Here is a 14,625-nt window from a genome sequence, read left to right on the forward strand (position 1 = left end):
AATTGTCGCATTTAATTGAGAGGTTGTAGGCAAAATGAGCGCAGGCAGGATTACCAGTAGGCAGAATGAGTGCCACTGCAGGCAGAATGAGCTGTAGGTAGAGTGAGTGTAGGCAGACTGAGTGCAGGCAGAATGAGCTGTAGGTAGAATGAGCTGTAGGTAGAGGAGTGTAGGCAGAATGAGTGCCACTGCAGGCAGAATGAGCTGTAGGTAGAGGAGTGAAGGCAGAATGAGTGCCACTGCAGGCAGAATGAGCTGTAGGTAGAGTGAGTGTAGGCAGAATGAGTGCAGGCAGAATGAGCTGTAGGTAGAATGAGCTGTAGATGTATTCATTGTATAAAGCCAAATGGACGAGGTTTTAGACGAAGTCATAAGTACTAGGAATTGTCGCGGTTTGTTAATTTAGCTTCGGCATTTAATAGCTAAATACAAGTCTTGTACCATTCACTTGTACCATACGTTCCCGTGTTTTTCGGGTGAACAATTGACTTGCCTTTGCATGTGTGTTTGTGACTGTTGCCACCGTTGTGGCAGAATACGTCCTTTCGCGAACACCTCGTATCATCACAACTTGATAGTGATTCATAAACACATGCTAATGATAAAGTCGGAATCGTACAATCGACTCTACTTTTGGCAGAGATTTCTTCTGAATATGAAAAGGGTTTTGTTGCTATTAATATATGCCGCATTACATCTGATAAGTGTTGGGTATAGAGTAGGTGTACATTACACAATAGTTGTGTGGTTCATGAGAATGAGAATTGGACATTCAGTCATCAGTTGCATGTCGTAGGTTTAAGACCACACTAAATGTATAGGTAAGGCTTAAATATGTCCAATTGTTAATTTAGAAATTTCAGAGGAACGTTTCTTCTAACATGTGAACATGTGAAAAGGATATATCATCTCGCTACATAGGGAAGTTATGTGCGTTATTGATGCAATGCAAAGCTGCCACGTCATTATGGAGGAATGTGAAGGACACGTTGGCTGCAAATCCATCAGGCAGACACTTATTACTACCACGACAAGTGGTATGTCAGGGAACCTGTACATCCAGGCCAAGGTTAATGATCAGATTGCTGGATGGGAGTGTTTGTGGTTATAGTTTACATTGTCAGTGAACTAACTGTTGTGTTATATATACACAGGCCTTTGAATTTCTCTAATGCAGCTGAATGTCTTCAATTCGAAATTATTTTCTCGATACATCTTCTGAGACTATGAAACCGTATTGTCTCGGCAGAATCACTGATGACTCTATGGTCTACTGTCGACTCTAGGGTATATTATCGACGCTATGATCTACTATATACTCTATGGTCTACTATAGACTCTATGGTCTACTATATACTCTATGATCTACTATATACTCCATGGTCTACTGTCGACTCTAGGGTATATTATCGACGCTATGATCTACTAGTTGCATTGTGTCTCTGCATGTCAGCGATGTAACACAGAATATATAGAATAAAACAAATTTAAACACCACTATGGACTCTATGGTCTACAATCGACTCTATGGTCTACTATCGACTGTATGGTCTACTATTTACTCTATGGTCTTCTATCAAGTCTCTGGTCTACTATCGACCGTGTGGTCTACTATCGACTCTGTGGTCTACTATCGACCGTGTGGTCTACTATCGACTCTATGGTCTACTATCTACTTTCTGGTCTACTATCGACAGTGAGGTCTACTATCGGCTCTATGGTCTACTATCGGCTCTTCTACTGACTCTATGGTCTACTATCGACTCTATGGTCTACTATCTACTTTCTGGTCTTCTATCGACAGTGAAGTCTACTATCGGCTCTAAGGTATACTATCGACTCCTTGGTCTACTATTGACAATATGGTCTACTATCGACTCTATGGTCTACTATCGACTCTATAGTCTACTATCGACCGTGTGGTCCACAATCAACTATGGTCAACTATCTTATCTACGGTCAACTGTTGTGTCGAAGTTCGGATAACTCGAACTATAGTTACTAAAAGTTCACTGTAAATATGTGACAGTCAATGTAGACAAATTATTGACCTATGCTGGTATAACGTACTCTGTGTTGTCTTCAATGGACAACAACACTTATACCTTACTCATAAAACTGTTAAAAGAGGCGTTTAACCCAACTCACTCACTCACTCACTCACTCATAAACTCGACGAAACTGAGTTAAGATCATATAGTTTTCATTCTGGAGAAGCAGCATAAGTATGTTTACCTATATACCCTAATAACATCCCTACGCCCACCAAACCTGCTCATGTTAAGATATGAGAGAAACGCCACCGGAAATATTCATTTGACACATATCATTAAATATCTAACCGCTAAGCATAGGATCACGTTGGATAATTTTCATAACATTTTCTAAACGTTCGCACTCCTTTGGATGAGTGAATGTGTGAATTTGTTAAGTTTAACGCCGTTTGGAACACTATTTCTATTCTGATACGACAGTGTAACATGGAAGAAAACCAGGTCGTATACCTTAACCGCTATGGATAAACCCATGCGTATATACATGGCGCCAACAAACCAAGGTCCATATTTGGGACAAATCTGGATTCGAACCCACGATCAGCCAACCTTAACAAAACTGAACGAACACAACAATGCATGTCGAATTGTGGAGACTGTAACCACCCATTCCCTAATCTCTGCTGCAGTTAAGGCATACACAACCACCCCGAAGATTCGAACACAAATAACACGTTTATTTGAAAAGTGACAATGGTAAAGGACCAAACGGACCATCACAAAACATCGTCCTTTCGAGATTCTAAATATTTTCAGTTCGATAGCCTGGGTGCCTCATCATAACAGAAAGCATGAAGTCCATTCATATCTACATCGCTTGTTATACGCCTCTATCTTCATACACTTTCGATTTTTCTTACCGTGAAATCGATGCAGCCAGTCAAGAAAACAAACACCCACCGTAGCACTGTTGCTTGAACAGCTGTTCGCATGGGAAAGTAGCCATCTCGTATATTCAGTGCATGTGGCGCTAATTGGACACACTTGCACATGCTCCCATGCTTGCTTCGTGATAATGTGGCATATGCTGTGATTGAAATAGCTGACTAATGCATGCTACGTAATAATGTTTTAATAATTTGCAACTGAAAAGTACAGATATATGTGCATTTGTCAAAACGTGGATTATACATATACAACAACACGAACCTTTACATGTGGGTTAATGATGACGGAACGCCGATTTGATCAGAATCTGTCACGGAATGTTAGCGTCAGGGGAAATACAGCCCACCGTGACACATTTCTTACATGTTTAACCCCTCTCACGTGGTTACTGGCACTGCAGGAATCATAAATAGGGCGAATTTAGGATTCGAACCCATTATCAATAACAGGTGACATGGTGCTGCTATATCAAGAATCGTAAAGGGGCCGATTAGGGATTCGAACCCATTATCAGTAGCAACTAAAGGCCAAGTCCTAGCAATGACACAGAACCCGTATGTGTTCTTTACTTACATTATTATCGGGACCATTACACGACGCCTCCATCCCATCTATGTTGTGGTTCAAAAACAAAGCATTGGCCAAACTGCACATGATTTAAACATAGGTCTCCAAACTAGACGGTATGATAATTATAGGTAAATCTAGACACCTAGAATAGACACAGAAATGTCATGTAAAATATATCATAGACTAAAGGTCCACATGACATTGTCTATTATCTCACGCGTGCAGGCTCACTATAGTCAGGTGCACATCGGTGGGGAATTGAAACAGCAGGTGCCACCTCGTAGACGCTAGTAATACTCAGTTATACATATGCATGGTTATAGCATACACGCTAGATTACATTCAATACATGTGTCCTTTGCCGACTACCGATGAGAAGAGAATTGCTTACCTCATGGACACGCATATCTATTATGATGTTACAACCTACATGTATAGGTATGTATGTGAGGTTCTGCTGCCATGACGACCCTTATATGAATTGTTTAATTCACAGTTTGTGACCCCACTGATGAGTAAGTGTGATATATAACAGTTTATAGGTGCAACCATACGCTCTGCGAAAACATTCATTGCGTCCTGTCCTGACGCACTGTGGTAACAGGGGCGGTCGGGTAGCCTAGTGGTTAAAGCGGTCGCTCGTCACGCCGAAGACCCGGGTTCGATTCTCGACATGGGTACAATGTGTGAAGCCCATTTCTGGTGTCCCCCGCCGTGATATTGCTGGAATATTGCTAAACGCGGCGTAAAACCATACTCACTCACTCACTGTGGTAACAACATGCTCTGTGGATCATTGTGCGTGGGCGTGTTCAACCAGTGATAGTTATCAGTGTATCCATCTTATAGCGATAAGTCCGTTTGTTCAGGGGAAACACGTTTAGGTAGTTGTTGGTCGTTGCTCTGTATGACAACTTGCGAGCGCGTATCGTGGTGATAAACCAACGGTCATAATCAGGCGATGTTTGTCTTCGAACCCACGATATGCGGCCACCTTAGCCAACGGAATGAATGAACGAGCTGAACATAAGATATACCGACAACCATAACAGTTATGTGTCGACTTATCCAGAGTGCGAGACAAGCGAGTTTCTATATTATACCATACTGTCGATGGGGATTCTACATGACCCATAGCCTTTTATGATCCTATACGATAAACCAAGTTAATACCGTTTCAATGTATTGTTGTCATATCCATCCATGTAGAATTGACCGCCTCCGTGGTCTAGTGGTAGAGCGTCCGCCTGGAGAGCGGAAGGTCCGGGGTTCGATCCCAAAAGACGTTAAAAGATGGTACTTGTTGTTACCCTGTCTTGCGCTCGGCATAAAGGGGCTAAAACAAGGACTGGTCGGCTCGGAGTCAGTATACTGTGTCTTAGTGGAGTATTGATGTTAACCTGCGGCATGGTATCTCGGTGAGCTAGCACTGTAAATCGGCATCAGTCTGGACTAGTACAAGCAGCCACACACACACACAAGTGCAATCATCTTTGACGCGACGTTAAACCCCATGTCACCTCACCCCACCCGTATAGAATCATCCTGAAAATATGAATGGATGTACCTGCTTGTAATGAGACTGCAAGACTGTGTTTGTTGTGTATACAGAGCCACTTCATGCATACACTACATGGAACTTGCCGTAACAGTACATGCAACGTAAACAAACGTCGTATTCTTACAAAACGGGAAAACTACATTTTTCAACTTATAAAACCAAAATCAGTATTAAAGATATTTAACCTTCATTCTGCAACCAACAGGAATATAAACAAACCAAACATCACAAGGCGATGCAAAGATGATATATTAGTTAACATTCTGAGAACTGACCAATGAATGTCTACACAATTACTCCATTGATTTTGTAATATAAGTTTAGTGATCACGTTTAATTAGTACTGCTGTAGGGCGTTAGGCAACAGACACTTTCTATTTGTATGTTTAAATGGTAGTTAAGAAAAAAGATTATATTATGAACATTTACCGAAATCACTGTACATAATAGGACCCCTTCATGTCGAGGGAGCGGTGTACAATATGTTGTAATTGCCTACAGGGATAAATGTCATGTGTGTATGAGGCTGTTGATTTATAGGAAACATATTTAGTCGTAGCTCCTGAACCTGTTGCTGCGAACATATTTTGTCACGTCCAGTCGATACTTGTATGTATGTACCTCTGTGGCTACCAGGGCACTGTACCATTTCCCACTGGTTCGCGACAACCATACATCTGATGAAGCGTATATGTTCGAAACAATTCTCATTTGCATAAATTATTAACAAAACTCTTCATCTGAATATGTACAAATGACAAAACAGAGTATCAATTATGGAAATAATGCTTAATACTATTGACGAAATAATTCGTGTGCCACATTATAAATACACAACAAGCAATATGGTAATTTAAAAAATAAATCACTTACAAAACTATGAATGCAATATGGTTAGCAAAAGCTTCCTACTCACCTAATGATAGAACAGTAGATAATGTGTACTCCTTTGGGACTTAACACAATGCCAAAGTTTACAAACTTTCTAGGTGGCTGGTAGATATACAGAGCTTTATACAAGCTCAGCCAACATGTGTTAGCGTTCTCGCCAGTCAAGTGAGGCAGATGCATACGTTGACACGCAAGCCTTCAGTTGTTGAGCATGAGCTGATGTGAGCACCAATGAAATGCAACCACAGACTATCTCGACGCCAAGACCTTGCCAGCATTCGGGAAACTAAGACATGAATGCTCCGATGCGGAATGCGTGTACTAGCGGCTACGAGCGGTCGTGTGCGGATTATATGCTTGTTGAAATAGGTACTATAAGGTTAAGACACTCTGATGAGGTATGTTGCCGGTGTGGTGCTGGGTGATGCTCCAGCACTCGAGTTGACGATTGTCGTAAAAGATTGCGATACGGTTGTTGCAAAACTTAGGAAGTCGTGATGGAATTCGAACCACTTGTGTTTTTACGACTCCAGTCAAATTGAACCTAGGTTTCATGTTAAGAGCCGATTGTGTTCACATATGGAGGCAGGAACCACCCTATTGCCCTATCTCGATCCCTTAAAATCGAAAATAAGAAAACGGGATATTCATTACAAGATTTCGAGCCATAAACCTAGACACAGTAGGTTGTTTTTATTACGTACTTTTGGGTGAATCTGTTCTATCAGTTCTTTATTCAGCTTCAAATACAATTTATCTGCATTATCCAACAAGCTTGTTAAGCCTATCGACAACTGATATATCTATTTCATATCTATTCATATGCGACACGTGTGTTCACAGAAACTGGAGCATCAATCGAAGCTGTTACAATGTATAATATCAACACTTTGTGTAGACGTTATGTCTGTTAAATAAGTACCTATATACACCAGAAGGTAAAATGAAGATACAAATCGCGTACGAAGAGGAATATCGAAATTTCAACTGTAGGATTGACTCGCAAGCAAGAACATGAACATATGCATTTCTTTCCTTCCATGTTTGGCGTGTATCGTTCCTTGGAATAGAGACACACGGATGAACACAGCCAACGCACTGTCAGCTTAAGTTTCACAGAGAAACATGGCTCGATGCACAACATAAGATAATCCATACATTATTGTGTACACCGTGTCTGTCCTCTCGCCTAACGTTGAATTAACTTAAGTCTGAATCGCATCTATGTTGAGGTAAACATATCGACCAAAACATCGACTTTCCCAAGCTGTCACAAAGTTTACAACCAGGAATAGTGATCAAGTGTATGAAGAATAGCATTGTATCACTATATACACAATTTTGAAAGTTCAGCAGAAATTGTAAAACTTTTCAGGTTCTGCTTGGGAGATTTTGATTGCCCTAAATTTGAATTTAATTTATGTGATCTAATAATAGATTAAATTAACCATAAACCTATTTCAACAACATTCTATGTTAAGTGTAGGCAGATGTTTCGTTGGATGAACGAGACTAGTTATTCTCTGGCGTTTAAGATATATAATTTCATCTATCAATAAGGTTGTTTTATCTTCATATAGTATCACACAATTAGTTTCCGTTTATTTATAGATTCCATTTGAATTTGCTTCAAGTTTTCAAATAATGTGACTGACATTAATAAATAAAATTATGTGACAAAGAAATAAATTGAACAATCAATAAAATACAATGCTTGAAGATCCGGGCTAGAATAGGTCTTCAGCAACCCATGCTCGCCGTGACAGGCGACTGTGCTTGTAAGAGGCGACAAACGGGATCGGGTGGTCAGACTCGCTGACCTTGTTGAGGCATGTCATCGTATCCAAATTGCGTGTATCGATGCTCATAATGTCAATCACTGGATTGTCCGGTCCAGGCTCAATTATTTACAGACCGCCGTCATATAGCTGGAATATTGCTGAGTGCAGCGTTAAACAACAAACTAACAAACAATGCTATTTTGAGGAATATGAAACTATTCCTTTGTGTTATCTTACAATCATATCGCAATATTTCCCATTTTCATAGTTTTATTAATAAAACAAGCATATCCTGAATTGGATTTTACCAAACCGACATGTCATACCGGTCATTCGTCATTGAAATAACGTTTATATTGACATACGAGTGTTCATAATTGAATGTATGCCAACTTTAATTAGATCCTATTTTCCGAAATGGCACGCTTATTAAGCATGTACACTAATAAGGCCCCTCATACTGCCGGAGTAGGAAATTGGTGATCTGCGTGTGGTGCTTGTTGAACACTCTGACATTTGTTATCTAACTTTGATTGTAGACGTAACAAACAGCTGTACAGGGCTAATGGCCCAGACATAGTGGTCGATTACAGGGTAAACGTATGCTGATATGGCTCATAGCATGGTCGTTATGTATGATTAATACTGAATCTTCTCGGTTGACCTTACCAGGGTGTTATTGACGTGGAATGTTATATATGCTTGTACTCTTGTGAGAAGTACACATTACGCTAGGTACATATGAAGGTGTTTATTGTATGGGCTCTACGCCTTCGACGATGTATTGAAAGGGACGTTCTCACGTATGCGTCATGAAATAGGAGGCATTTCACTAAAATCTGTTCTGATAACTGTTGACACCGACAGTGGTATGCCCTATAAATAGAGGATATTTCATGTGTCGAGTGAAATAGCATGTTTCTCTCATGGAGTGACAGGTCATATTTTCACGAGTGGCGTTGCTTCTTTTTTATATACTTTTTGTGTAGTCGTCTACCATAAAATGAAATTATTTCATTGAAACGTGAATTCTCCCTACCTAACACGCAGGGACGTTTCACCACCCCTTGTAATTGCGACTTAAATGTAGTTCCGTGTTTCCAAAATCTTAAACAATATAACAAAATTAACAAAAATATTTAGGGTCAATAAAATTCTGTATCAATCATTTAGATATGATTATATAGAAAAGCAACTTAAGCAAAAATATTCTTGAAATCTACGAGTCAGCTGTGGCTCGCGAAATAATACACGTTGGTCAAGTAACAAAAATGGCTCTTTGCGAAATGAACAGTCTCCAATGGCTAGGAAAAAGAAAAAGTTTATGTGTGTGTGTGGGGTGGGGGGGGGGGGGATGGAGGGGTGCTTGGTTCATGTCTCAAACTAATGCCGGTTGTATTGTGCTAGCCTACTGAGATACCATGCCATAGTTAAACATGCATACCCAATCCTCACCGTACACTCATAATTTTATCACATTAAAGTTGAGCGCCAGGCAAAGTAACAACAAGTACTGTCGTTTAACGTATTTTGGGATGACGTAGCCGGGAATCGAATAATTGACCTTCCGCTCTCCGGGCAGACGCGCTACCCACAAGACCACGGAGATAGAAGCGATAAATCGCAAAGGTCAATGAAGAAAGTGGTTTAATTATCGATAAAACATTGTTCAATCATGACGCCATTTTGGGAGATTCGAACATACGCTTACAATTTTATGATGTCGTAAATTGGACGACGGTAGTTTGGAGAAGGATGTTCCCCTTAAATGTACATGTGTTGCTGGGCATTGCAGATAAACGCAATGGCCGAACGATCGTTTCCAATAGTGGGCGAGACATGGGTGAAAAGATGCAGATAATCGACTTGAGAATTGTGAGTGTTCAGGAAATACCAAATTTAAACTCCCTGTTCATAAAACGGATTGTAGTCATGGAGACATTATTTAAATATGGGTAAATATTTTTAAAGCTTGTACATGTTATTAACAGCCTTTGGGAGGTTGTTAATAATGCTGATATCTCATATAAGCAATATACGACCCGTTGTCGTTGTTTATCGACCCTCATTGTGTATTTTTCCTGCAGTGTTTTATTATACGATAAACAGCTATCCCGTCGTATATTTCTTAAAGAAAGAGACCAAAACACATTCAACATTTCAACTGTGTCAAATGCCAGAATGTTCCACACACGAAGATATCTCATTGGCTCAGGTTAGGAGAATACTACGTCCGGGTATTTCCTATTCTAGCAACTCAAACCAATGGCGCAAATTATATATTATTAGCCCTGACTACTAGGCCAATGAATATGGTGGAAAAACTTATCATTATATAATAATCTGACCACTGTCCACTGTACAACATTATACGTGTTATATTTACTTCACTAGCAATGATAATATTCTTGCATACTGATGATGAAGCAACCCAATGCGTTAACGCAGTACCGACTTATACTACATGGGCGGAATGAGAACTAGTCTGCCCAGCACCAGCTGTTGCAACCATGACGTCATCGGTAAGGGAGACCTACAGGGGATACTGTTGTGATAACACTTCTTCCAGTTCACTGGTTACCTTAGCCATCAGCATGTATAGTATTGCTCTGTTACCTACAGATGCGCCCCACCCGGCCCCGGGAATAATGTCAGCTCATGACTAAGGGTTAGGCGGGATTGACGTATTAGAAGTGTACCCAGTACAGCTGATCAACCAGATAGGTCGAGGCAGGATACTGAACACGATCACGATGACCTTTAGCTGATACATACACCTTTCTGTTCATTGATGGTAAATCTTATCAGGATATGGATACTGTTAGAAAGTACGACTCGTGGAAATGTTTGTGTTGATGCGTCTTTGCCGGGAGTAAGGTCTAGGTAGCTCCTCTAAAACAAATCGTCTATCTATTGACTTTGTGGTTGGAAAGGTAGGAATAATTACTGCCAGACAAAAGTAAGCATCAAAACATTACTTAGCTGAAAACAGTCGCCGAAACACTGACGAACCGTCTATAAAGGACAATAGTACCCGTGTCAACTACATCACCATCGTATACCTGTCTCCTGCTTGTTTCATTATGACTACCATCAACCATGGCCGGATACGCTCTATTGCCCGGCAGTTCAGTTCACATTAAGAATGGAAAATAAAACAAACATTGTTTATAGTGGACAGTGTAGAAATATATCATGAATGCATTGTTTGTATAAATAAACGAGTATGGAATAACTTTAAATTGTGTTTGGTTGACAAAAATATGATCACCTTTGAGGGAATGGACAAAACACACACACACACACACACACACACACACACACACACACACACACACACACACATACACACACACACACCGATTATAATATATGTATATATTAAGCTATAAAAGTTTTACTTTTATCGGTGATATATTAATTATCTATGAAGTACATTCTCTGTCTCCACGTGAAATGGCGAAGTACATTCTGCTGTTTCGAACTCGAGCATAATTGTACATATGACGGTATATATCATTGAATTGTTTGCTAGGCATTACTTAGAAGTTGACGGATGACAAAGTAGACATAATTTATGGATAACAACTTCTCTAATACTGTAAATGTCTAAATACTAAACATGCGGAGCAAGACATCCATCTATCTCGTGTGTGACTTGCTAAACATGCGGAGAAAGACATCCATCTATCTTGTGTGTGACTTGCTAAACATGCGGAGAAAGACACCCATCTATCTTGTGTGTGACTTGCTAAACATGCGGAGAAAGACATCCATCTATCTTGTGTATGACTTGCTAAACATGCGGAGAAAGACACCCATCTATATATACATCCGTTTATTTCGAGGATGACATGGTAACTTGTGAAAAAATACATCCTTCTGTTTCGCGTATGACATGGTAACAGGTGGAGAAATATATCCGTCTATCTCGAGTATGACATATGTTGTATGGCAGTGTAATTATAGTTAAACAATGTTGAAATTGTAGTACATTGTTTCTGTTAAGATTCGATGGCGGTTTATTGTAGTGCGTTTTTACAATAATTAGCTATAGACTAATCCAGCATGATGTGGAACCTTCTAGAAGGGATTTAGACTATATAAGTGGGCAACTGCATGCCTCACTCATCTCACATTACATCAAGACCAGCAGTTGTGTGAAGATCGCATTTTCACCCTGGATATTCAGTCTAGTTCTATATCTGTTTATGGTAGGTGAATGTAATTATCTCAGACTTTATTGCTATTACCACAGCTATTGTATTTTATACTGCCATTGCAGGGTCTGTCGATTTGTAAACCTAGTTAATTTCATAATACAATTGTTAATTGTATACCATTTCTTTGTTGTTTGTTGGTTTCACAATGTTTTTGTACGTGCATATTTCTGCTTTAACTTTGCTTTGTTTCAAGTTAGAAGCTGAAAGGTAACACAAGGTACGCTTGTGGAGAAATACATCCTTAAATCTCGTGCATGGTTTGGTATGGTAAACTTGTGGAAAAATACGTGCTCCTATGTCGAGTATGACTTTGTAAACCTGAAGATATATATGTCTTTCTGTCTGCAATATGACGTGATAATCTAGAGGATTAAATTCTTCTTTTTTTGAGTATGAGATGGTAATCGTTGGATTACATACGATCTTGCATGTCGAGTATTAAATGATAATCAAATTGCGTGAAATGGTAATAATATGGCAAGCTACACATTTTGTTCCAGACATTTCAGCAACGGAATCTTATAGAAAACACAGTAATGCCGTTACATAGGTCAAGATGGGTATAATATATTGTTGAAGATAACCATAATGCATTAAATCCAGACAAGTTTGTTTACACGTTTCTGCAGATATCTGTGGAATCCCTACTGATTTCTTGAAGCTTACAGAAAAAAGACGGGGGCTTGCTGACTCCAGAGCTGTGGTATAAATAAAAGCGACAAACTAAGATTCAGAATAAGTCTCTGCCAAACACGGTTGTACGAATCCGACTACATCATCAACATGTGTTCATGAATCACTATCAAATAGTGATGATACCAGGTGTATCCTGCCCCACCAGTGGCACCCGTCCAAACACATGCAATAGCACGTCATTTGTTTACCTGAAAACACACGGGAACTTATGGTACCAGTCAAAATAGGGAATTGCACCAGACATATTTTGGTCACTGATGCGACAAATTTGGAAATGTCTTCCACATATCTACCATAAACATTTTGAAAGCTTTACTGAGGCCTTGAATGTTTCGACCTTGGTCAAACAATTTCTGAGCAAGAGTTGTATGACGCTCTTTGAAATCTTGGTAGAAAGGGCATGTTCGATTGTACCTCCAAAATTGTGAAATGTGGACACCAAGGACTGGAGCTTCAGGAATATTGCTCGACATAAATGGAAAGTTGCCTTTCGGAAGTTGAAGTCATCCTTCTTGTAATACAATCTTGTGGAGAGTGTTTTGTCACTCTAAGAGCCCACGTATCTATTTCCTAGGGGTGACCATGTTATTGTTTTCAAGCCACCGTATCGAGATCGATTCAGTTTGTTAAAATTTGTGTACATGATTACAGAATTAAAAAAATACATGTTCCTTTGAAACGTATGAAGGTTATACGATGAAATATTTAGCACAATTTAAATAACTTGGCATTCGTAACGACCTCTTGACACGTGCATACACGTATTTTCACCGTTCAACGCAATGCAACGAAAAAAACACGATCATGTTTCCGGAAGTGAAAGAGTGCAGGTTTATTCGTAATAGCCCAGAACCAGGATTCCAGTGTATGACCTTGCCATGGTAACCGAATGTCTGTATACTGAATTTACATATGTTATCTATTTAACAACATTAGTAATTCTGTGAAACGTTTCAACAATTCAGTAAAATCTAAGTGAGAATATGAGTCTGCAAGTTGAAAGTTCTTTAATATCTTGCTAGCCCACACCATGAGAGGTACACACATCCTCACTGCCACTTACTTGCATTGATCAGGCTCGGTGACCTGACTGACTTGGTAGCTTACCCCGGCGGTGTGGATCACTGTTCTATGTCAATCACTGGATCGTCCTTATATGTTAAATGACAGGAGTATTGCTGATTGCGGCGATGGGCACCAAACACGAATTGCGAGTGGCGTGAGCTACCATTAGGCCAGGCCTAGCTGCGGTGACATATACCTGAGCTACAGGCTGTCCCACCGTGATTTCTTTATAGATCCCCGACCCAAAGCTGCATCACACCTTATATACTTCTGCAAAGCGCATGCATCGTGATCTAACGGCAAATGCAACATGATTAATTTAGGATTACTTCCCAAGACACTATTCTTCAAATGCGTTGTGTAATAATATATTTTTTATCGATTTGGAAAAACGAGACCGCAAAATATTTTTATCAGCCATTTCTGAGGTGAAGAGGCAACCAAAAGTCCCTACCCCTTCGACGATTCCAATCCAATAAGAACATGGAAAATTGCATGATCGAAACCATAAGTACAATTATTTGAAGGCAAGTGTGTTAGGAGGCGAATCGTGTTGCTGTGTTCGTAGGATTACGATTCATGTCAATTTTGGCAGGATTTTTAGTGGGGTATGTTCCGAATTCCGAATATATCAGGAAAATATTTTGGAACAGCCCGTAGCTCTGTGTAGCGACAAGTCAATATCAAAGTCGTTAATAGGAAGCAGCACAGAGGTTTAGAGCACGGTTGCCTCAGCTAGAGCATTACCCATGGTGTCATCATTGATTTTCAGTCATCCGTTCATAGAATGTTCTTTCCTATTTTACCATTTATGCCCAATGGAATCTGTTTCGGTGGATATTCCCTTGCGTTCCCTTTTGTAACTTTGTTCACCGATAATCTTTTAAAAGTTGATT

General features: G+C 39.8%; 1 protein-coding gene across 2 annotated transcripts in view; it reads right to left on the reverse strand.

Annotated features, from left to right (window-relative positions):
• Nucleotides 1–6,374, reverse strand: part of LOC124142998 — a 28,243-nt gene extending 21,869 nt beyond the window's left edge. Inside the window, exon 1 of one of the 2 annotated variants that reach the window (XM_046511774.2) lies at nt 5,990–6,374. The gene's annotated coding sequence lies outside the window, so the exon portion shown is untranslated. Of the gene's footprint in view, nt 1–2,914; nt 2,949–5,989 lie in introns of those variants that run through there. The other variant, XM_048382114.1, reaches the window with a different exon arrangement.
• Between the last annotated feature and the right edge of the window lie 8,251 nt (nt 6,375–14,625).

Source organism: Haliotis rufescens, unplaced genomic scaffold, assembly GCF_023055435.1.
Source record: "Haliotis rufescens isolate VD_foot unplaced genomic scaffold, xgHalRufe1.0.p SCAF_4, whole genome shotgun sequence".
Classification (NCBI taxonomy): domain Eukaryota; kingdom Metazoa; phylum Mollusca; class Gastropoda; order Lepetellida; family Haliotidae; genus Haliotis; species Haliotis rufescens.